The 22,872-nt window shown below is 34.0% G+C and overlaps 1 long non-coding RNA gene across 1 annotated transcript; it reads left to right on the top strand.

The window, feature by feature from the left end:
- Positions 1-2,213: 2,213 nt before the first annotated feature.
- LOC116784818 lies at positions 2,214-8,654 on the top strand. Its single transcript, XR_004356258.1, has 3 exons — positions 2,214-2,325; positions 5,349-5,400; positions 8,356-8,654. It is a non-coding gene; the product is annotated as an uncharacterized LOC116784818 (long non-coding RNA).
- Positions 8,655-22,872: the final 14,218 nt, after the last annotated feature.

Genomic DNA, 22,872 nt, shown 5'->3' with positions numbered 1-22,872 from the left:
CAGCAGCGGCGAGGTCACCCCCCTACGCATTCCTTCTGAACTTTTCAGCTCCTTTCTGCAGTGCTGTAGCATTCCACGTCTCTTTCAAGTAAGAGTCCATCATCCTCCTCTCTCTCAGAGGTCTCAGAGGGGTTTGGGGTTTTGTTTTCAGTTCTTACACAAACTCTGTCTCTGCAGAGCTTAGTTTTACTCTCTCTGCTGTTGGCTCTCTTTCTCTTGAAATGTGTCTCATTTGAAAATATGTATTTATGTATTAAATTCCCATTGAAACAATATATTTAAACAATATGTATTCCAACATGAATATGTTGGAAAAATTCAGAATTAAAGTGGTGGTCACATTTCATTCCAACCACTTATTTTTTCATCTTTTGATAACCATATATTGCTCAAAGGGGAGACACAAATCAAAAGGTGTGGTAACTGTAACTTTGCAGGTAATGAATCCTAATTATAACTACCCTGTTGAAACAGGAAGATTTTAGGTTCAGTTGCTTTTTGTCTTTTTATATCCTTAATTTAAACTTATTCTGTTTTTAATTGCCATTCTCTTGAACTGTGTAATGGTCAGCAATGGAGGGGTGGATCTTAGGTCCATTTTTGAGGATACAGAGAGCACTAAGCCACAGGAAAATCTGTGAATTATACTTGTAATTAAATATTTATATTTCCAGAAAAAAATGTGAACTAAATTTTCAGCTATTCTTTGTTCTGTTACTTAGTGGCTTGTGAACGTTTAACTTCTCCAGAATCAGATTTACTTACTCATTTTTGAACTCTCTTACCTTTAGCAGTTCCATTTTCCTATTTTTCCCATCATACAAGGCTACCAAGTCTGCTCAGGCCATCTTTTCCCCTTCCTTGTTTCTTTGTACTTGGTCTTGTTAACCCTCATGGGACCCCTGTGGGCCCATTTCTCAAGTCTTTCCAGATCCCTCTGGATTGCTTTCTGTTCTTCGGGTGTGAATGCATCATTAGTGTCATTTAGGATATAGTATGGACCACCGCCTCCCTAAGATCTTGCTTTGTGGTGAACTTACCATCAGCTGCCACAAGAGAGAAGCCCCGAAGAGAAGATATAAGGACTCCCTGAAACAACATCTCAGCCTTGGCCATATTGATCAACATAACTGGTCTACTCTGGCCTCCAATCAGGAGGACTGGAGACACACCATCTATAACGCTGCTGATGCCTTTGAGAAAGCACGCAGGATCACCCTTGAGGAGAAAAGACAAAGCAATAAGAATTGTGCCTTGCAGAATATACCACCTAAGGAGTCTTTCTGCTGTGCCTTTTGCAACCGGACATGCCTGTCTCGTATTGGCCTTTTTAGCCACCAATGTGCCTGCAACAAATGTGGGTAGAGCCCTTCCCAAATCTTTGTTAGCAAAGCCCAGCCATGATGATGATAAAATGTCATTCTGGAATGCATGTGAAGACTATTGACTCACAGTTCACTGGGTTGTTTTTTTTTTCCCCATGGGCGATTGCAAGTAAGACCATCTTGTGTGATCTTGTGTGATCTTAAAGTATCTATGATAGAATATATTTTATATATGTTTACTGTAGATACTACACTTAAAATAAATGTAGAATAAAATCTTACAAATTTCAGTTAAGCTAAAGTAATTTTTAAAATAAACAATCTATAGATCCACTGTGTCTAGCTATCACAGAAATCTCATTGATGAGATAGAGCTTCCCTACTAGTCAGAAACTGGTGAATGAATAGAAAGAAGTTAGTTGGCAAAAACAGTTACTATAATGAGATTCAAAAGGAATGTGGCAGAACAGTGGTAGCAATAGTTTATGTGATATGTACCATCAAATCAACATCAGGGTCAGGATTCTTGGATCGCAATAAGGACAAATCTCTTTAACTGTTTACTGGTTTAAAATATTTGGGTTTTATGCAAGTACATTTCATTTTCTTTTGTCTTCATTTCTCATTCACAGATATGAGCTGTCAGAAAGAAGTTGAAATACTTTGTACATATATGTGGATAAACTTTCCCAGTTATTTAACAGTCGTAATTATGAGATTACTGTTTATTGGTCAGAGGTCTCTATGACTAAATAATTAAGTCACTAATATCTTTTGCTTTTCAGAGGTATGAAATCTAAGGATATTATCAAGGTGTGAAAATTTCTCACATAAATTAAAAGAAAATGATAGAAAAAAACAATGCCTACTGTTTTCTAATAGAAGAACCATAGGAGAGACTGCTATGACATTGTCTGATCCTGTGAGGAAATGTGGCCCTTCACTGTTAAAAGGAAGGACCTTTAACTACCCATGTCTGTTAGTCACTATCATCAGTAAGGTAAGATGAAGTATTCTATTATGTCCTCATATTGTCGCTAAAATGAAAATACAAAAGCAAAATTACTTTGACAAGGGACATTCTATTTGCAAATACTGCAAAATGCTTTGGGTATTCTGGATGTCTGCAGTAGTGGAGCCAAGCGCACTCCATGAGTGACATGATTACTGTATGTTCCCTACTACACAGCTAAAACATCTTGAGACGCTTATGCCAAGGATCTTGAAGCGGTTAAGTAGAACTGCTTCAAATTCTTTCTTCGATGCTGATTGCACCGTCTGTTTACTCATTCCTGTCTGTTGTTTACTGCGGGAGTCACCTCCTAAGCTAAAATACCTCACTGTCATTATGTTCTGAGACAAATTTTGTAGGAAGAGATAGTAGCTGACAAATTGATAGAATTGGAAAGAAGTTTTCAGAAACAGCTTTTGTTTAGGTCTTAAATAGAAACAGCAATTTCACAATCTAACAATGTGTCAAGAACAATTTTTCTGTGGTTAGATGGATTGTGCTCATCAGTTAGACAATGCTAATCATACTTGTGTTTTTCAAGTTTTAAAAGATTTAAACAAAGTAACACAAATCCTTTTGCCTCTTGAAATAAGTTTACTTTGGATAAACAGTAAGCCAAAACCATTGGTTACCACTTTTTCAAACCAAATGGAGATGTTAAGTTTTGGGTTTGAAGAATACATAAAAATTAAAATCTAAAATATCAAAAATACTAATACTAATTCAATGATAATATAACCAAGGCATTTCATTAAAGAGCGGGGAGAATATAGCTCTATGTTGGGGGGGGGGGGGGGTTAAGTAAAAAAAAAATTAACTAAAGCAATTTTTTTTCTATGACAATTTGGGGGTGTTAATTTTCCAGTTGGTGATATTGTTCATCAAGGTAGTAATTTCCTAAAACAAATAATAAATCTGCAGTTCAGATTTCTAGAAAACACTTTTCTTATCTAAGATTTTGCTAAATGTCAGTACATACACAATCACTGGTTTTAATTCTTTTTTTTCTCACTTCTTGCAAATATCCAAACATGTTCAGAAAATAAGTACTTAATTTTTTCTAATAACTTCTACAAACAATTTCAATTTAAATTATCTCATTAGTGAATTTATCTAATGATTTAGGGAATACAATTTTCATTTAAGTATAGTGGCATTAGTAGGTTTTTTGGCATTAATTTTGCTTTTTCCCTTTAGTAAATGTATTTCAGCAAGTTAAACTGCAAACCTGCATTCCTGAAAACAGTACATTGATGTTTTGGCTTAGATCAAGACTATAATTTTGAAGTGAATCTCCTAATTATTGTCACTTATCACACATACACTTAGATTCATATCACAGGCTGGTTTCAAAGTGTCAGTTGTTTACATTCTGGATGAAAATGAGGCCAAACATAGAAAATAAATACTTCTAGTGTTCTCTAACAGCTAAAATAGCTTCAATCCAGGGTTCCTATCTGGAGTAAAACCTTCTATAGTGTGGCCACTGGATCTTCAGTATTTACTGTTTCAGCCTGAAGTGTATCATCTACTGACACGCACTACTCATGAGTGTAGACGCATTAAATAATCCGAATGTACACTCTGTGAATAACTAGTTCAGATAACTTTAAAATCCTTAATGTTGCAAAGCAAGCAAAAGAAAAGGAATCCTCATTTGGCAGTTTTTCAAAAGGATCTGGGACCACTGCATTCCATCATCTGACCTTGAACGCATTTGGAATAATGCTTTTGAAAGATATGGTTGCTTATTCTGTCCTGCAGAAGAGGCAGGTTTTACTTTTAACCTGCATATTTGTTAAGAAAATCATGTTCTAGTTCCTTGTTCATCATATTTAAACACCTTCCAGATTAAATGTACAAGTTCCTTCACCTTTTGCAATCATGTGGTTCAACAATGGAAAATTATTTCTTAGGTGTTTCTATTCTTTCTTTCTCTTTCTTTCTTTCTTTTCCTTTCTTCCTTTCTTCCTTTTCTTTTTTGCCTCCCCATACAGATTCCTAACATATTTAGTACCTTTCATGGATTACATTCTGTTTGAATCACAAAACAGTAAACAGAGTCCAATTTCAAATGTAAAAGAAATCCAAACGATATCCCCAAAAAAGTACATCATGTAGGGCAAAAAAACCCAAACAAGACCTATATATATTCTATTCATATCTAGGCTTTAACTGTTCAAATTTTTGTAAGTTCCAGTCATCCTAGTTATTTATATTTCCTGGAGAAAAAAAAAAGAGAGAAACAGATTATACTTCTGTAATATGCTTTCTGTGTTGTCTGCTTGAGATTCATATCCATCTCTTGTTATCAGCTTGAGCAAAATCTTTTCCTTCTGAAGAAACCTGTAGTGATTTTTGCATTACTCTCTTGCCCAGAAGTGGGACTTTCAAAGAAAGAGATTATCTTCTCTGATAATTCTCTTTGTCTTTAAGCATTATTATTTCTGTCTTCTTGTTTGCCTTCTATTTTGTCTAATCACAGTGTTTTATTTATGTGTATACAGCCATTCCACATAATAATAATAATAATAATAATAATAATAATAATAATAATAATAATAATAATAATAATAATAATAATAAGAAGAAGAAGAAGAAGAAGAAGAAGAAAGAATAAGAATAATCAGGTAAACTGTAGATGATGTGTGTATTGAAACAGAGTGCCTCCTTCCCTTTGTTTTCATATAGTCTTATTCCTTACATTGCGGTTGAATAGCAATTTCAGTAATTGGAAAAGTTTTTTACTATTAGATGAAAGGAGTGACATGTGAAGAAGTACTTAAACTGTTGTTGTGAAAGATATAAAGCACAAATAAATATTCTAACCTGTAGGATTCCAACTTCAGGAATAGCTGAAATCAGCAGGTAAAGGATGCCCAGGGTAATGTTGCAGACTAAGTAGTGATATATCCCCTTTTGTGGCCCTCGGGAACAGTGTTTTAGCAACAGAGTGGCAATATCTGTACAACTAAAATATTGTCCTTTATTATTGTTCCCTCATTTCTCAGGTTCCAAATATTCGTCTCCTTCTAGAGCAGCCACACTAAGGCACTTCAGCAGGTAACTATGTATAAATAGTTGAGTTACCCCTCTGAAGACTACTGATGTATTTAAAATTAGACTCTTGCTGAAGAAACCTGTTGAATTAGGACCTGAGTGATTGCACATGCAAATTGTAATTGATATCAACAATAATGATAGGAATCTGTCTTGGTAGCCAGCTGGATTGTCTATGCCTGAAAGCTCCTTCTGACTATTATACACATTTTATAAATACAGACAAGGACAGTTACATGTTTTGGACGTGACAACAAAACTTTGAGTAAGAAACATTGACTCCAGAATTGTTGTGCCCTAAATTTCTATTTTGAAAAATATGTCCATTAGTACAACTGTTGATTATAAAGGTAAGTTACAAATATATCCTGTGTTTCATCAAATGACTGTGCATTAAATTAAACTATAGCATGTATAAAATGAAATATTATTGCCAAAAACCAAAGGGTCTAAACTCAAAGGATTTTAAACAGATTTCAAAGACTGAGTTGAAGTAGAAAAGAAACATGGGGGAGCATCTGAGCTGGCACAGAAAATGCTTGCAATTAAGTAATTTTAGAAGAAAGAACCTGAAAAACTCATCTCAGCTCCTATAAAATTACATATTTCATGTTGTTACCTTGCTGAGATGAGGAATATTTGGATGGTGCATAGAGGTAGGAGGTATGGAACAATTTACAAACACATGCTGCCTTCAAATTATAGCACTCTCCTTCTAAGTAATTATTTGCACATTGTCTCTGTCACTATTGATTACACTAAATACATTATTAAAAGACTATTTTTTGGGAAGGAGAAGAACATGACTCAGTAGATAAGATTTTCATCTTTAGAAACAGACAGTAATTGTGTGAGCATTTGGAAATAAATATTAATTTGTTGGACTTTTGTTTGAATTTAACTACAGTGTAAAACCCCTACACAGTTAAAGTGATTGGCTAGCAGTTTTTTGCAAAGACTCTAAGGTAATAATGTAAATTAAAAGTACAGAAATACATGGCATACAGATTAACTGTATATTTCTGAGAGATTAAGAAAAATGAAATTCTATTTACAGAACTAGTGATCTCTAAAGTCCATTTTTAAGCACACAGTTCTATTTTCTGTACAATTATTTGTGCTTAGTTTAACATCTGACATAAATGCTCAACCCTTTTCCCTATTACCCCACTAAACTTAACCTAAGTTATTTCATTAAATTCGATAAAACTAAGATTTCACATCTAGGAAATTAGAAACTATTTATTCAAGATGTCTACCAGGATTGTGGTAACTAGGTGCATTTTAGGTTTAAAAAAAGAAGATAACATTCTTCAGTTGTGTTCATCACACCACTGACTCTTGTTTTCAATATGAAACAAAGCCAGTTTTGAAGACCATTATTTTGATTGGAGAGATCAATTACCTACAGAGCTTGTAAAGCTCCTGAATCAATGAAAATTTGTTACTAATCTTGTGCATTGCATATAGGTAGTATATCACATCACATTACATTTAGGTAGCACATCACATTAAAAATGCATGCACACATTGTTTCCTATAAACAATATTCCTCCAATATTGAGAAAAGTAATCCACACCTTTAGAAATATTATTTTTTTAAAAGACCAGTGATATGAACTCAAACTTCACTCCTCTAAAAAAGTATTTATTTTTTTATTAAGCTTTGTGATACTACAAGTACATACTAGCAAAAACTGGTACTTGTGGGTGTTTATACTCTCTGGTGCATTTGGTTTCCTGAATGCTTACATACAAATTCTGTCCCTGTGCATAAACTCCACTCCATGTTGACACCTGAATTGAACATACCCACCTTTGTGCCTGTTGCCTTTGAAGAAGGTTCCTGGTTATACCAGGGAATTTCCATGGATCACTCAACAGGTTTTAGATTGTTAGGCAGATATACCTTAAGACGTAGATACTACCATGAAATTCAGAGATTCTTGAAATTCCTACATGTGCAGCTTAACTCCTGTGAAAGACATATTTACCGTTAATGGAACCTGGTCTTTTGTCCTCAAAATACTGCACTTTGGGAGAGGTAGAGAATATAAATACACTTCAGCCACTGCTTCTTTTGGGCTTCCCACTCATTTAAGTGACGTTGGTTCCAAGTTAATCGTCTTTCTACTTCTGAGAGAATAGGTCCTTGAAACTGTCCTCTAAGACTGAACAATTGCAACATAGTAATACTGTAACAAAGTTGATCAGACAAACTCCAAGGAATATCAGAAAAAGACAAACATTTGGAAGAGAAGTATTTACCAGAAACATACTGTTAGATGCTTTTAAAAACTAAACACTGTACAGTGTGATAGAGCTCATCTGTTTGCTGATTTTAAATTGTATATGTTTATACCACATAGAAATTGAAATCCAAATTATTTTTTCAGCTTCTTGGTAATTTATTATTTGAATCAACAATTACTTTAAGGTACGTTTTATATGAAATTTTCACTTTTATTTAGTTCTTTTTCTGTGCTAGCACTAAAGAAAAAGATAAAATAGCTGTTGATCAGTTGTTATGAAAAAAATCATATTTTATATGGAGAAATAAAGATAAAATGATGTACCATGCTTACCATTATAGAAGACTACTTGGAAGATGGAAAAATTATATTTTGCTATGGTCATCTCAATTCATATTATTTGTTGTTAACTCTCAGTAGCACGAGTATTAGCAAGTTAGAATTTAATGATAAATACATATTTACAGCTGAACATTTGTTAAATGAAACACCATTTCTTAGTAATTTCCAAACACATATTTAATATTTATTTTTCATCAATATTTGCTAAGTAATTCAATTTTCTTAATTAGTATGGCTCATATTAAACAATAGGAACTAGCAGGCATACACGTGAAAGAGTAAAATAAATCTGTTTTAGAGTTGTTCTCTAATGGTAATTAACAAGTAATTTATTAAATTTCTCCTTCACGTATGTTTTCTCTAGATGAAGAAAATGGATTGCAGTGAACAGCAAGGGAAGTTACCTGATTATGAGTTGATTAACAATTAATCACATATATATTGTCTGCACTTGTTTATAAAACAGGTAATGGTCAAAGCAACTAACCTTTAACCCTTATCTGTCCTTGATTTGAAATACCAGATCTATCCCAAGACCTGAGCATCTGACTGTGACAGAAACAAATACTGAAGGAGAATGTACTTGATCAAAACTCAAATCTCACCTAAAGACATGTCAACTGCTTCTGAACTGATTAAAGCTGATTTGTAGTATTTCCTCAAGAGATCTCTACACTACCTTATTGTTCTTGACTAAATCTCTGGAGAATGCAACACAGTTTTCCAGTTTAGGTACATATTCATATCTATTCTCCTGGAATAATATTTTGTAGCATTTCCAAATGTCACCAAAATGTGTTAAAGTTTCCATTCTGCATGCACAAAGCCTGGTCTTCCTAAAATTTCTTTACAAATACTTCAAGTTTTCATCAGTTTATGTGTGGAATACACGTTTTCTTTCCTATTTTGATTAAAAAATATTAAGACCCTGACTCTTCACAGTTGTTTCTTCATTGCTATTGTCAGGATCTTCAAAAGTCTCTGTACCAAACAAGCACAGCTCAAAAAACCCACATTGTTTCCATCATCATCATGATGGCTGGGCTTCGTGAAGATTTGGGAAGGGCACTACTCACGTTTGTTGCAGGTGTGTTGGTGGCTAAAAAGGCCAATACGAGATAGACACGTCCGGTTGCAAAAGTCACAACAGAAGGACTCCTTAGGTGGTATATTCTGCAAGGCACGATTCTTTTTGCGTTGTCTTTTCTCCTCAAGAGTGACCCTGAGTGCTTTCTCAAAAGCATCAGCAGCGTTATAGATGATGTGTCTCCAGGCCTCCCGACTGGAGGTCAGAATAGACTGGTTATGTTGATCAATACTGCCAAAGCTGAGATGTTGTTTCAGGGAGTCCTTGAATCTTCTCTTCGGGGCTCCTCTCTTGTGGTAGCCAGTGGCAAGTTCACCATAAAGTAAGATTGTTTTAATGCCTCACTGAAATGACTACTCTGTTCCTGTGACCTATCACCAGGAATGACTATCATAGTGTTTATCTCATAAAAGCTAACTGCTTAAATGTCTTACTTTAGTAGAATGAAGGGCTAATTCTGTCCACACTCCATGTAATTCAAAATCACTTTGATAATCTGTTGCAGAAGAGATCCAAAGGCTAAAAAGTAATAAATCTACATTATTACATCTCAATTAATAAGGTATTTATTAATGTCCATGTTATTTATATTTAGTCATAATGACTTTTCCCATATGCTAGAAGTCAAGAGACAGAGTGTCATAAAAATATAAGATATAAAATTTAAAATATCATGCAGTATAAAAAGTCTGTTTACTCTGATATACTTGAATCTGATGTTAGCTAGTAACACTAAAGGAAGATTATATGCACATCACAACTGTAGTAGCGTGCTTTGGGTTTTTTTATATTTGCTCTTTCAGTTTAAAGAATTTGGAGTTTAGAGATTTTTTTTTGGACTCATGAATTATAATGTTTAACACCTGTCAATACACTTGTATTTTCTAAAATTGCTTAGCAACTTTTTGAATGCAAGACTGCTTCTGGCAACCATTACATCCTGCAACAATGTTTTATATTATTTTGTTATACACTGTATTCCATATAATTTATTTAAATTTGTTACCATTTTTTAAAGTCCTCTCATTGCATGTTAATTTATTTGACTAATTGACTGTTCTTCTTACCATTAGGATTTTCAGTTAAATCTTCTTAGTAATTCTAAGATCTTTTTCTGGGAAAGTAATAGATAATTTCAAGGTCACTATATTATACAGATTTTTTAGGGTTTTTTTTTCACTTTTGAATTACTTTGCAGCTATTAATATTGAATTTTATTTACCAGCTTACTACCCGTCATGAGATGCTCCTGCAGCTTTTCACAGTCTGTTTTCTTTTTCACTATCCTGTATTACCTTGTATACATGTCAAAGTCTATCACCTCATTAATTTTGCCTTTTTCTAGATAACTTATGAATATGTTGAATGTCAGTTCTGTTAGTAGATCCTGTATTTTCATCAGTTCTTGAAATTTCTTATAATGTACTTCCAGGCCTTATGGCAGACAAGAATGATGTTTGTTAAGCATTTCATTTGGAACATCAATTTATCTGCAGCAACAACAACAAAAAAAATTTTCCAGGAAATACATATATCATGCTTTTAGTTAAAGTGTTGGCAGTACATGCCTTACTTACATATTGAAAGTGTAGTTCAGTGTCTAAAATATCTCTTTTGTAAGCTCCAAAAATAATCCCATAAAGGTATCAAATACCTTAACTTAAAAAGTATGCTATGGTATACATGTGTCAATAAATTACAAAAATGATTTCCTAATATCTAACTGCAGAATACTTTTATAGTTAGTGGAATATGATAAGCTGCTATTTTTATTGGCCATCTATCCTTTCCTAGACATCTATCTTAAAATAAAGTGAATCTCCTGCTTGATTGGCTAGTTCTCATTAGTTATATTGAAAATACATGTTCTTCAGCTTGGAAAAGTGTGTAGCTTGCGGATGGCTGAAGACAGAATTCTGTCATTTTTATTTCAGTTAAAATTAATGTTAAAGCCTTCTTACTCAATGAATTGTTTACCAGTGTTGCAAAGAATATATACCCACAAGTCAGGGAATAAGAACTCTTTTGATCTACAAGGCATAAAAAAACTTGTGGGCATGAAACAAGCAAAGTAAGGTTTTGTACAAACCCAAATGGATGGAACGAGTCAAGATGAAGAGAATTGTGACACTGGGAAAGAAAGGGAGTAAACTTGTCTTCTTTTTTTTGTGATGTATAGCAGTCTGCACATAAATCGAGTGTCTAAGCCAGCTACTAAGGAGGTTAGCATGTATAGCACGTTAACTGGAAGATCCATTTGCATGTGTCCATCTGGGCATTAGAAAATTGGACTCCAGACAATTCAGAGGTTAAGCTATTAGATAGACTAAGTGTATAAGACCAGCTGCAGGAGAGATCCATGTTAAACATATACATATACATATTTTCCATTAATGGGTATTCATCCCGAGCACCATAAAAAAGTGAACAAGGTCAGACCATTACTGCTGTTTGTGTTTGTCTAAGTGCTGTGTGTTCCTTCTGTGTTGGTCTGTGTGGCCAGACATGTATACACAAACATGTATTGTGAGCATATGTGTATAGTGCCTGCTAGGGTTGCATACTCAGCTGCATTACTCATTAATAACAGCACCTCAGGACATGGGGCTGCTGCAGGCTTGTGTGTATTGAGCTACTGCATTCTGAAACGCCTAGCAGTAGGCATGACAGAAAAAAAATTGATAAATAATTGTTAAATAAACGCATATAAAATAGTAATAGATTTCGACTAAAATTTCTATTCCAAGAAATTTCTGTTCTCTTTACAGTCTGTTACTGTGACTGTGCATCAGTGAGTGCAACATATTGTTCTTCCTCTTTTCTGATTGTAGCCTTTTGCAGGGTAATTTGTGCTATTGCGGAGTGAAATTATGCAACTTGAAGCACACCATTAACACTGTACGAGGTTTTCCAGATGTCCAGGTATCAAAATGATTTGTACATAGTCCGTGGACTTTACAAGCCAAATGTTATTAGTCAGCTGCAAAGAAGATAGAGATGAAGAGACCATGATCATGTCCTCCAGAAATATTTGTTCTTCCTTGTGAGAATGTAAGTCCATCCTGTCTATGACAGATGTAAATTGCAGTTATAACTGACTAAATTTATAGTTTCCTGAAGCAAATGTCTCATTAATTCATGTTTTTAACACAGATGGAAGATGCACACTTATTAGATGGAACAAAGATGCTTGCCTAGTAACAGTAAGATTCTGTATTTGGCATATATCAATGTTTTTTCTGTTTCAGCTATTTATATTCATATATTACAGATGGTAAAAATAGTGATTGTGAGCATAAGATGAAGAGAACAGGGAAGAGAAAACAAATACCAGCGTGATCCCAAAATGTGAAATGGAAAACATCATGTTAGCAGCAGACAAACAGTAGCCAAAGAGTAGATATTGGAATAGATGTGGTAACAAATGTCAGCAAGAGATGGCAGGTGTGTTGTCATTTCTTCTAGACTAGAAAAACATGCCAAATATTGCCCATATGCTATGATTAGGAATAACGAGAATGAAAAGTACTCATATTAAATGCTAGCATTAGGAACTAAAAAAAGAGGAGTGGGCTTTGACTTCTAAAGTCGTTATGGAGAAAACACAGTGCTGTTTAGCAAGGAGATTCAACCCACCTGAGATCTAAGTCATCCTTCATAGATGTCTGTCAATGTGCATTAACAATACAAGCATTCTAATATGATTATGTTCTGATCTGGAAGACTCATTTGATGCCATATTTAGATGAGATGCATCCTCAACTCTTCACTCAATTCTTCTCTAGAGGGAGCTGATGACAAAGCTCTTACTGTCTTTTCTGATGACAGGGTTATTACTGTTTTCATCCTAGGATCTTCAAATATATCCTACTCATTTTCTGCAGTCTGCACTTGTAGTGCTGTAATTGAGATGTCATCTTTGAAATATATGAAATCTCACTTGTTCTGTGGAACACAGAGTACACACCCAGTCTTGTCCTTTGCTACTTCACAATTTTAGTTGAAAGTGCTAAATGGAATAAGATGTTTTGGATTGTTTGATTATTCTGCACTAATTGCAAAGAACACAGTAAGATTAAATGTTGTATAAAACGCCCTCATTTTAGACAATAAATGATTAAACATGATCTATCACAATAAAGTGGAAAAAACCATAGTTTGGGAAAAGATAAAACAAATTCAAACCAACTTATTTTTAAAATAAATCAGTGGGGAAGAAAATAATTGTTACATTCTTCTGAGTGTCAGACCCACTGAATATATTGCTCGTATGAAAAAGAACTATTTATGAATATTGCCTGGGAGCAGATTTTCGAAGTGTCACATGCCAATTAACACAGTACATGTGAACAGAAGCATAATGAATTTCAGAAAATAATATTACCACATGCAGAAAATGTCAACAAGAACATAATCGGCAGCTATAGCATATGGTATATTGAGCTCAAAAACTTGTTTATACCATCTTGAATCTCCCACTAATAAGATTTCTGTTCATTAACAAAATATAAAGGAATATAACTGCAGTGCCATTCAGAAGTGTCACTTCCTTTTTGAGATTCAGGCATGAAAATTGATTGATGTGCTTTCTAATGTCAAACTTGATATTATATAATCCAATGAGGGTTTGTATGGCATCAATATCATCGAGCTTGATTCACATTTACTGAAGTTGCATAAAAGTGTTTGCTAGCTAATATAGATGTTGACCAAGGCATTTGTGTGTGTCTGTGCATGTGAGTTCATATTTCTGAACTTTTAGTATGTGAAATCACAATAACCAGTATTTTCAAAAACAAGTATGCAAGTCTGATTTCATAACATGTGGACTGTGCTCTGATCATAGTTTGTTCACACTAAATATGAATGACCAAAAAAGTTTTTCTCCAGTGTTCTAGGCAGGATGTTTCAGCTAGTAAAGCAGGTTCTTCTGCCAAACTTATTTTCTTTACATCTGGCTGGCAAGGGGATATACATCTTGAGAGAATTAAATATCAGTGTTACACTGGATGATCTCTCTTTGGCCTTTCTGATGCTTTCAGAATGTTTCGTGTCCGGGGCAGATGATCATATCAAGACTGTCTTAAAACCCCCAAACCCATAGACAAAAAAAATCAGTGGGCATTAGACGGACATGAGATCAGAACCCTAGGGTAAATTGTGGATAATTTCTTTTGCATTTCTGAGTCTTTACTTTCATAAATTCTTAGGACACATAGCTTAAATTCAAGTAATTTCATTAATAATTTTTAGCTTTTACTTTGCTGAAATTAAAAAAGCTTTAATCGAAATCCTGGAATGTTTCCGTCTAATTTTCTCAGGAAGTTTCATCAATCCATTCTCTCTCATCTTCCATTCTTCCTCTTTCAACTGTTAATAGTATTAGTGACATGCAGCTATTGGTTCTTATTAAACATGCAAGCATCCTGTAGGTGACTTGGTTTCTCTCTTAAGTTTCCTCTTCTTGATGCTATCAGCCAAGTCGTATTTGCATATAATCCAAGAAATACTGTCTGTGAAAATGGATCCAGGATAGGTTCAGATGCACCTTATAAGGATTTAAACACTGCTACCTCTGGTACCCTGCCTCTCAAATTTGATATGAAAAGGTGGACCCTACCAGAAGATAATGTAGACTCATTCGTTTACCTCTAATGCTTAACCATGGTGCTTTTGTTTTGAGTTGGAAAGGGATGTCCAGAAGGCAATCAGATCTTGGAGGTTCTCAAATTTTTCTCTAGAAATGTTTTGAGCATTTTTAAATCTAGCCATTTAACAGTGAAATTAAATACTGATTCTATTTGGGAGGTTTTATGCTTCTTGTAACATTATGGCTACACGATCCTAAGTATTGGAGAACCTCTTTATTTGTTGTGAGCACTTAGGTCTAAAACTGACTTTAAATTTACATAAAAAAATTTGATGGCAATCACAATGATTTTGCAAAGATAGTTATAAAGGAAATAGAGAACCCAATATCCAGTTGAAATTGCAGAAGTGTAAGTAAGTTGAACTTGCCTTTTTAAATTCATGATTGGGATGGCACTAACATAAAGAGGGTCTGAATTTTTTAAAAGCCAAAATGCTTACACCTATCAGTTTTACAGGTCATCTGATATTTCTCGCAACTTCGTAACCATCTTTCATAGGTTATTTAAGAGCTATTTAAGAAAAGAGTGTATTAATTACTGTCATTGCTCCCAATAGCTTATCCCAGTTGTTTTTAACAGTCTTGCATCCATACAGTAGCTTCAACATAATCTAGTTTGTAAGGACTACCTAAACAATATGTGAAAATATGCTAAACCAGAAATTACTATTTTCAATAGTGGCTTTAGTCTTACATGAGCCAAGTATTTTGGTGGCTTTGATCTGATGCTTAGCTCCACCAGGATGCACAAATGCCTACTTTTCTCTGTATATCCCTCACTGGAATGGTGACAATCTAGTATATAGTTGCAAAGTTTTCATTACAGGTCAGGTGCTTCTTTGGTAAAGGAAGCAATTCTTTGAAGCAATAGTTAGATGCTTAAAGAATTCAGCCTACAGATGGTTAAAATCTGCATTTCCCCTGAAAGAGAATATCTGACAGCCTTCATGAGTTTTAGTGAGACTATCCTCTGGTGAGACTTCACATTTAAAAAAATCAAAGTTAACTGGGCCAGGAAAAAGGTGACGCAAAGAGTGAAGATCCACAAAGACTATGGCAGGCACTACTGAAGTATTTAGTTGTTTCATCTTCTGTTTTCAATGTCACAGGAAATTCAATCCCTACCCCAGAGGGATGTCTCGGGTAAGTCAACTTTTGCTTACCTTCTATGGTCCAGTACATCATAGCAGATCATCTTTGTGGTTATCACACATGAAAAGAAAAAAAAAACCAACCACTTAGTAATTAAGGATTTATTATTAGAGTTTGAAGGCATGGGTAGCAATAAAATGTTTACACATAAACAACCAGTTTTGGATGATAAATTATTAACATCTGTTTGAGTTACTCTCCAAGGGTTTTCAACCATTCAGTTTTCTATGGTTCTCTCAAAGTGTTATCACTGGGTTTTTTTTCTCATTTGTTTACCAAATAAATACTTTCTACAGATTTCATAATTACATTCAAAATTATTATTTGTCTTAACTGTCTTCATTTTTTTTATTTTTTTTTTTCAAACTTTCAAGTGCTGGCAGTATGATTTCTGTAGTTGTCCTGGAGACTAAGTCACTTTTTTACTGTTCTTGCTTGATTGCATAATTTTTTTGTCCTTGAAGTGCTTATGCGATAGTTGGGTTTAGGTGTCTGTTCCTATTTAGTGTCCTCCCTTGATAATAATTTGTAATGCATATTGCATGAACAGAACCACCCAGAATTTCTGAGTGACTATGCTCCCTTAGACTCTTCTGAGGACTTTGGTGCTTGTCATGAAGGTGGACTCCCGCTGCTGTGCTTAGCAGTATGCAATAGATCAGATTACTGTTGCATAAATGATAACACCAAAATCCACTATATCCTTATTATACAATAATATAGTCATATGCTTACAGCCAGATGAGTCCCAGCTTTTCCACCCAGGAAGAAATTTTTATGTAAGATATTGAGAAAACCTATGTGAAAATAAAGCCTCAGAGCAACCTGTCATTTACGGTACTCTCATGGGAGACATGAGTTTCTTTCTCCCTAAAGAAAAATGGATCTGAGCCCCGAACTTTCATATCAGGTAAATTCTTTAAGCACTGACCAAATAGGAAAGGTATTTTGGAAAAGAGTCTGGATCTTTTCCAAAAGATCCGATTTTACAATAAATAAACAATTTTAAAAGACAATTATAATTCCGTAAAGATTATGATCCCTTGACTTGAAGAAGGTTCTTCCTTGAGTCCAAAGAGGAAAGCATCTTAGCCCTAGAAAATGGTAGGTGTTAAAATAATCCATGACTCAGCATATGCAAGGGATTAACATAAAGAGCCTTCCACTAACCCTTATGAAGACTATTCTGAAATTCTTGATTTTCTCCAGGTTGCTAATTTAAGGCTAATCTAGTACAGTTGTACTTTAGCCCTGCAAGTCTATAATGACACACTGAAACTATTTCTGACCTTTTCAAATCGGGATAAACAATGCAGAACTAAGTAACATATTCTAGCTATTTTTAAAGCTTATGATTCATGTTGATCACTGGCAAACATGCCCTCAAAAAATTTTATTGATTCTGCTTTAGGATGTTACCTTTAAATGGATTAATGGTGTATGCTTATTGTCCTGTTTGTCAAGTTGATTTTTCTTGAAGACACTTCACATTTTTACTACTCTCATTTACTATTTGATAGGAAATATTTTTTGCCATGGTTGCCTGTGAGATCTTTCTTCTTAGGGAGGTAGTTTTCTTATACAAATGCCATATAGTTCTCTAGAGGATTGTACATGTTGACAAGACAGTTGTTTGCACTGTAAATATTTTGCTGTCAGCTAAATTATTGCTTCAATTTGTTTGCAAAATTTAAACAAAACACAAGAGCAAAATACATGATGCCAAAACAGGCATGAAGAAAAAGGATGTTAATAGGGGGGGATGTTAATAGCTTTGCCCTCTCATAAATGCTTTAAGTCTCTGTGTTTCAGAACACAACTGAGATTCATATTAAAATAAAAAATAAAATATCACTAGAACTCTCATGGCTGACATCTTCTCTCTTGTTCTCATCATGTTGTACTGGCAACATCCAATCCCCATTGCTCCTAGAGGCTCATCCCTAGCCTTTACTGGAGACTGAAAGCATATATACTAAGCCTCAAAATTTGAAAGAGACTTTGCTCATTTTCTGTGCTATGAAGATTTATGAGTTTCCATGATGTGATAGAATTAGCTAACATCTATTAACATAATACCAAGTTCTCATGAGTCTAACATTAAATATAGTTCAGTACTATACTTTATACTTGAGTCCATGTCCAGATTTGGCTTAAAAGATAAAGAATTATGCAGTAAGTATCCATCTGTGATCTCTTACATTGGATATGAAGCTTTACCGTATTTTAATAATACAGGTAAGTGGAATGTGGGAAGATATGATGAGGGAAATATATTGTATGTCTCTCTCATTCTTGTATACTTTACATAAATTTATCTCTGAGCATGATCAGAAATAGCATACAAGGTTAAAGTGACCTTTAGTTGTATCCCTTAACAGTGTTCTTATTTGCCTATATTAATTCCATAATATGTTTTTCAGCACAATAAAAATGTGGAAGAAATCACTTAGGCTCAAATTTGTAGTTACCTTTGAGCTTCTTTCACACGTATTTCTATGAATCTTCATAGAAATAAAACTTTCTGATCATCTTAAAAAAATGAGTATGTACTGTTTCTCTATTGGTTTTTGATAGATTCAGGGCTATCAGTTAACTTTGTTTCCATTCTGCTGTTTGCACACATGCCTGCGTATGTGCATCTATTTTTGTAAATGTCTACCTAAAAAAACACAAGCAAACCCTCTTCTATTTCTTAATTTAAAGCATTGAAAATTTTTTTACATCTTCGTAAGATTGTAATTTGATTTTTTTATATGAACTTCATGAATATATGTAAGTAAAGTTCTAAAAATTTGTCAAAACTTACAGGACAAAAATAATCTTACTTTTTTCATCACTAAGGTTTTGTTCACCTAGTATGTGTTAAAAGATTTATTACTGTGCAATATTTACATCTGCACCAGCTGTATAAAAATAAATAAAACTGTGAATTTAGTATAAATATAAGGATAACTATCCTAATAATTAAGATAAAGATTTGTTAATATCTGAAGTAATTTGTCAGTATCAAATACAAAAATGTGTATAATGGTATTGGAAAAAGATTATAATGTGATCTTCTAAAGTGTTGAATAACATGGAGTAGGGTCATTTGCAAAATTTGTAGTTATCCCCACTTTTTGCTATTCTTTTTTTTTTTTTTGTGAATCAGTGAATTCACCCAAAATATTTAGTTCATTGCTGAAGAACTCTGAGCACTGTCATAATAAAGTTAAGACAGCGTTGATGATGACCTGGATGAGAAATCATTCCATACAAAGCCCCCCATTGATTAACATACACATTTTGTATTTCACCATGGCAAATGACATTTGAAATCTTTTACCTTTTTTACTCCTTTCAAATACTTTCTCTGATGTTAAATATTGTATTACAAAAGATTAACATGGCTGGGATGTTTGACACATAAAAGCATCAGCACTTATTAGTGATAAACACCTTTCTCTCTCCTCTCCTGATGGATTGTATGTTCTTTCATTAACTGTAAAGAAAGGATGACAGGGATGAGCAATATTCTAGATTTTTCTGTTAAAATGTTGCTGGCATTTGAGGGGGTTTTTTTATATTTTTCTAAGAGAACACGTGTCTTTGGTAATTGATTCTGTTGGGAAACGTATGACAAAAAAGCATCTCTACTCCCACAGCTTAGGGGGCTGTCAAATCGTAACTCCATCACTTCTTTTCTAGACTTGCTAGACAGAAGTGCTAGCAAGAAAATGCTAAATAGCTTAAACCTTTTAAACTGATGTTTAGGGAAAGGAAGCTTGTAAATGTCAGCACTGATCACACCAATAAACCTGAAATGGACATTTTGTGATTTCAAGATTTTAAGAACTCACAACAATCAAGTAACTTAATGTGATGAACCTGAAATGGAATTACAACTCTGTGTTGGACAAAGCAGTTATAATTGTGACTTTATAAAATTTGCAACCTTATTATTTTCTTATTTATTACTCTTTCTGTCCTATATTATCCTTGTTTGTCCTGGGAAAAAGTTAGGAGTGCAATTTTGGAGAGAAAGACCTAGCTTAACTACATTTCTCTCTCGATGAAGCATCTCAGCCAATTTCATTGAGATAAAACCTGCACATTCTGAATTGCAAAATTGTACATAACTAATTCTTTATGCCATTTTGGCAGTTATTCCACACTCTTGTACAAAGTAGGCCATCTACAATTTTTTTAGTGTAATGGATATTCTGTTGTACAATAACATCGTTTACCTCTCCATTTACTCTAATTGAGGATGGTTTAATTTGAATTAAATTTACATTTATGGCTGAAGAATCATGATAACAGAAAAGTCAAGGTGAGCACAGTCGTCTTTTTTGTTTACTTGATTAAAGTGCACTCTTATGTACTTCCAACTAGAGAATAGAAATACTATATATAACACCTACTAAAAGCAATTTTAATAAAGCAGAAGCCATTGAAATGGATTTCCATTGAAGGAGGGAGGCCTAAAAGAATATTTTTTCATAGTGAGGTATTTCTCTGACAGAATGCCACTGGTTCAAGTGGAGATGATTATAAAGAATAAATAATAAGCATTGGTCCATATATTAGCAGATAGAAATAAAGAATTGAGACTGCTGCTTATGCAATTCCATCCGCATTTAAGGATAACATCATTATCTGTATCATTAAATGCCTGTATTAATTAGACAAATATTATTCTGATTGACAATCTTTTACCTCTGCAGTCACTTCTTTGGTTTTACTCCCTCTTGCTGCTATCAGACCATATACTATATCTACATTTTTTACCCCCCATTGCTTTTAAGGAAAACTAAGAATAAATTGGCCACTACAGATTCCCTCTGAGGAAGCTTCAGGTTCCCTCTGATACAGGGTGAGGAGATGACACATTAGACTACCAAGTTGAGGTCTGGAAGCAAAGTTTTGTGACTATGCCACAGAAAGAAGCAGGACATATGAGAATTCCATCCTGTTTTAAAGGTCTTGAATTGACTTATTCAAGAAGCTGTATGTCTCTGTCCTTTTTGGCTGATTTCTCTTGTTCTAAAATTTTCTTCCTTTAAGTTTCTCCAGGTCTTAATTCTCCAGTATAATTTGACTTCTATGCTTTGCAGTTCTACCTTTTCCTGTCCTTTTTATCAATATTTTAATCGTATTTTTTCAGCATTTATTCCTGCTTGATCCTTTACTGATGTTGTTACAAGTTTCCTCTGCTTTTTCCTTGCACCCTATTTCCAGTTTCCTTTTGGCTCTGTGATATCACATTTCACTATCTTTTCTGATGTTTCCACTTATAAGCTTTTTGTTTCATCTCTTTCTCTTTTGAAAACTTCATTACAGCAGGTATCATGAAGTGTTGAATGTTTCCCATGCAACCTAATGGAAACTAAACGCTATGTGCAGCGAGCATTTATTAATGGATTTTTTTTTCTGTCCTTATTACCAGCAGAGTCCAGTTTGTGAAAGTCTTTTCATCACATTTAAAGTTCTAAAATGCTAGCTTTTAAAAATTAGTTTCTCAAGGTATCTCCACTAGGAGAAAGGGAGAAAGTCCCCTAGCATCATGAAGAAGTGATTTGTCAGATACCCTTTAGTAAAATAATTTTATTGTATATACATGCTTACAGGAGGCCTCTCAGTGGAGAGACTGATGAGCTGTGAGAGCCTCAATACAAGAGACCATAGCTGAAGGCCATGCCACCTGGAAAACTATTGCTTGTGTAAGGAAACTGAAATATTTTGTGAACTAAACAGATAGTTCAAAAGAAATTTTTTTTCATATTCACTTTATAAGTGCATTTATCTCACTAGAGGGATAAATTTGGTATACACACCAATAAAGTTGTACATGGAAACGAAATCTGTTTAAGTTTTTCTTTTGGCTTTAGGGGGATTCAATGCAATCTTCATGAGGGACTGATATAAGGATTAGGCTTCAAAAATAAGATAACTTGTTGCCCTGTAACATGGTAGGGAGTACACAGCACAATAAATTATACTAATTAGGAAGAAAAGAACCCTAAACTTTTTAACTCCCCTTAGCCATGCCTGGCTTCAGACCTGCAAGTTCCCCACTTAACAGAAAAATCTGTTGTGTTGAAACATCAAAGTTATAATCACAAAGGTTATTTGTCAATGGTCCTTCTCTACCCTTAAAATAAAGAATTCTGTCAAGTAAATACTTCTTTGTCAGATCACTGGAAGGTGACTATAATATGTACAATGTTTTATTTATTTATTTGTTTTTAACATGCTGATTTATTTTCTATGAGGGCATGCATGCAGACTCTCTGATAAGTGATCGTGGTAAGCATAATATAAGATTCAGCTTCAGGAAGGCCTATTCTAGATTTTTTTTGAAAGTACTTTAAATTCTAACAATTAGATAGGGATACTCATTTTTAAATGAACACTGATTTGCAGGTGTTCAGCAGTAGGCATTGTCAGTCTAGAAATGACAGAAATATTTAGTCTTTCATTGTTGAAAACAGAAGATTTCCACAAAAAGAAAGATGAAGGAGGAGCATATCAGCTCTTTGAAAGAAAGGTCTCTGCAAAATACCTCTTTCAGGACTCCTTTACAGTTGCCTCTTTGATATGGGACTCCAGGATGCCAACAGATCTTCAGTTTACTCTTTTCAATTTGCTAATCATGATAGATATGACTAACAGCAACTCATAAAGATGTAACACATAAGTAGCAATTTAAACTGAAATATATTAAAAAAAAAAAAAAAGGAAAAGAAACCCACAAAAGTCACAAACAAACCAACAAACAAAAAAGCCTGGCATTTACAAAAATTGATTTAAAATCTCAGAAAACTATCCTATCATTTGTGCTCATCAAACCATGCTCCCCCATAATATGTACTTCTGTCTCTGCTGAGAAACAAGTTATAGATGTTGTTTCTAACTCAGATTCTTGGTTATCTGTCAATCTGATGCTAACTTCTTTCCTTTGTCCTCTTTGAATGAGCTTTCTCTCCATCTGTAACTATTATGTAAAT

The sequence above is a fragment of the Chiroxiphia lanceolata genome, chromosome 3 (genome assembly GCF_009829145.1).
Source record: "Chiroxiphia lanceolata isolate bChiLan1 chromosome 3, bChiLan1.pri, whole genome shotgun sequence".
Classification (NCBI taxonomy): Eukaryota; Metazoa; Chordata; class Aves; order Passeriformes; family Pipridae; genus Chiroxiphia; species Chiroxiphia lanceolata.
Note: the sequence above shows the minus strand (reverse complement) of the source record. Positions and strands in the feature narration are given on the sequence as shown.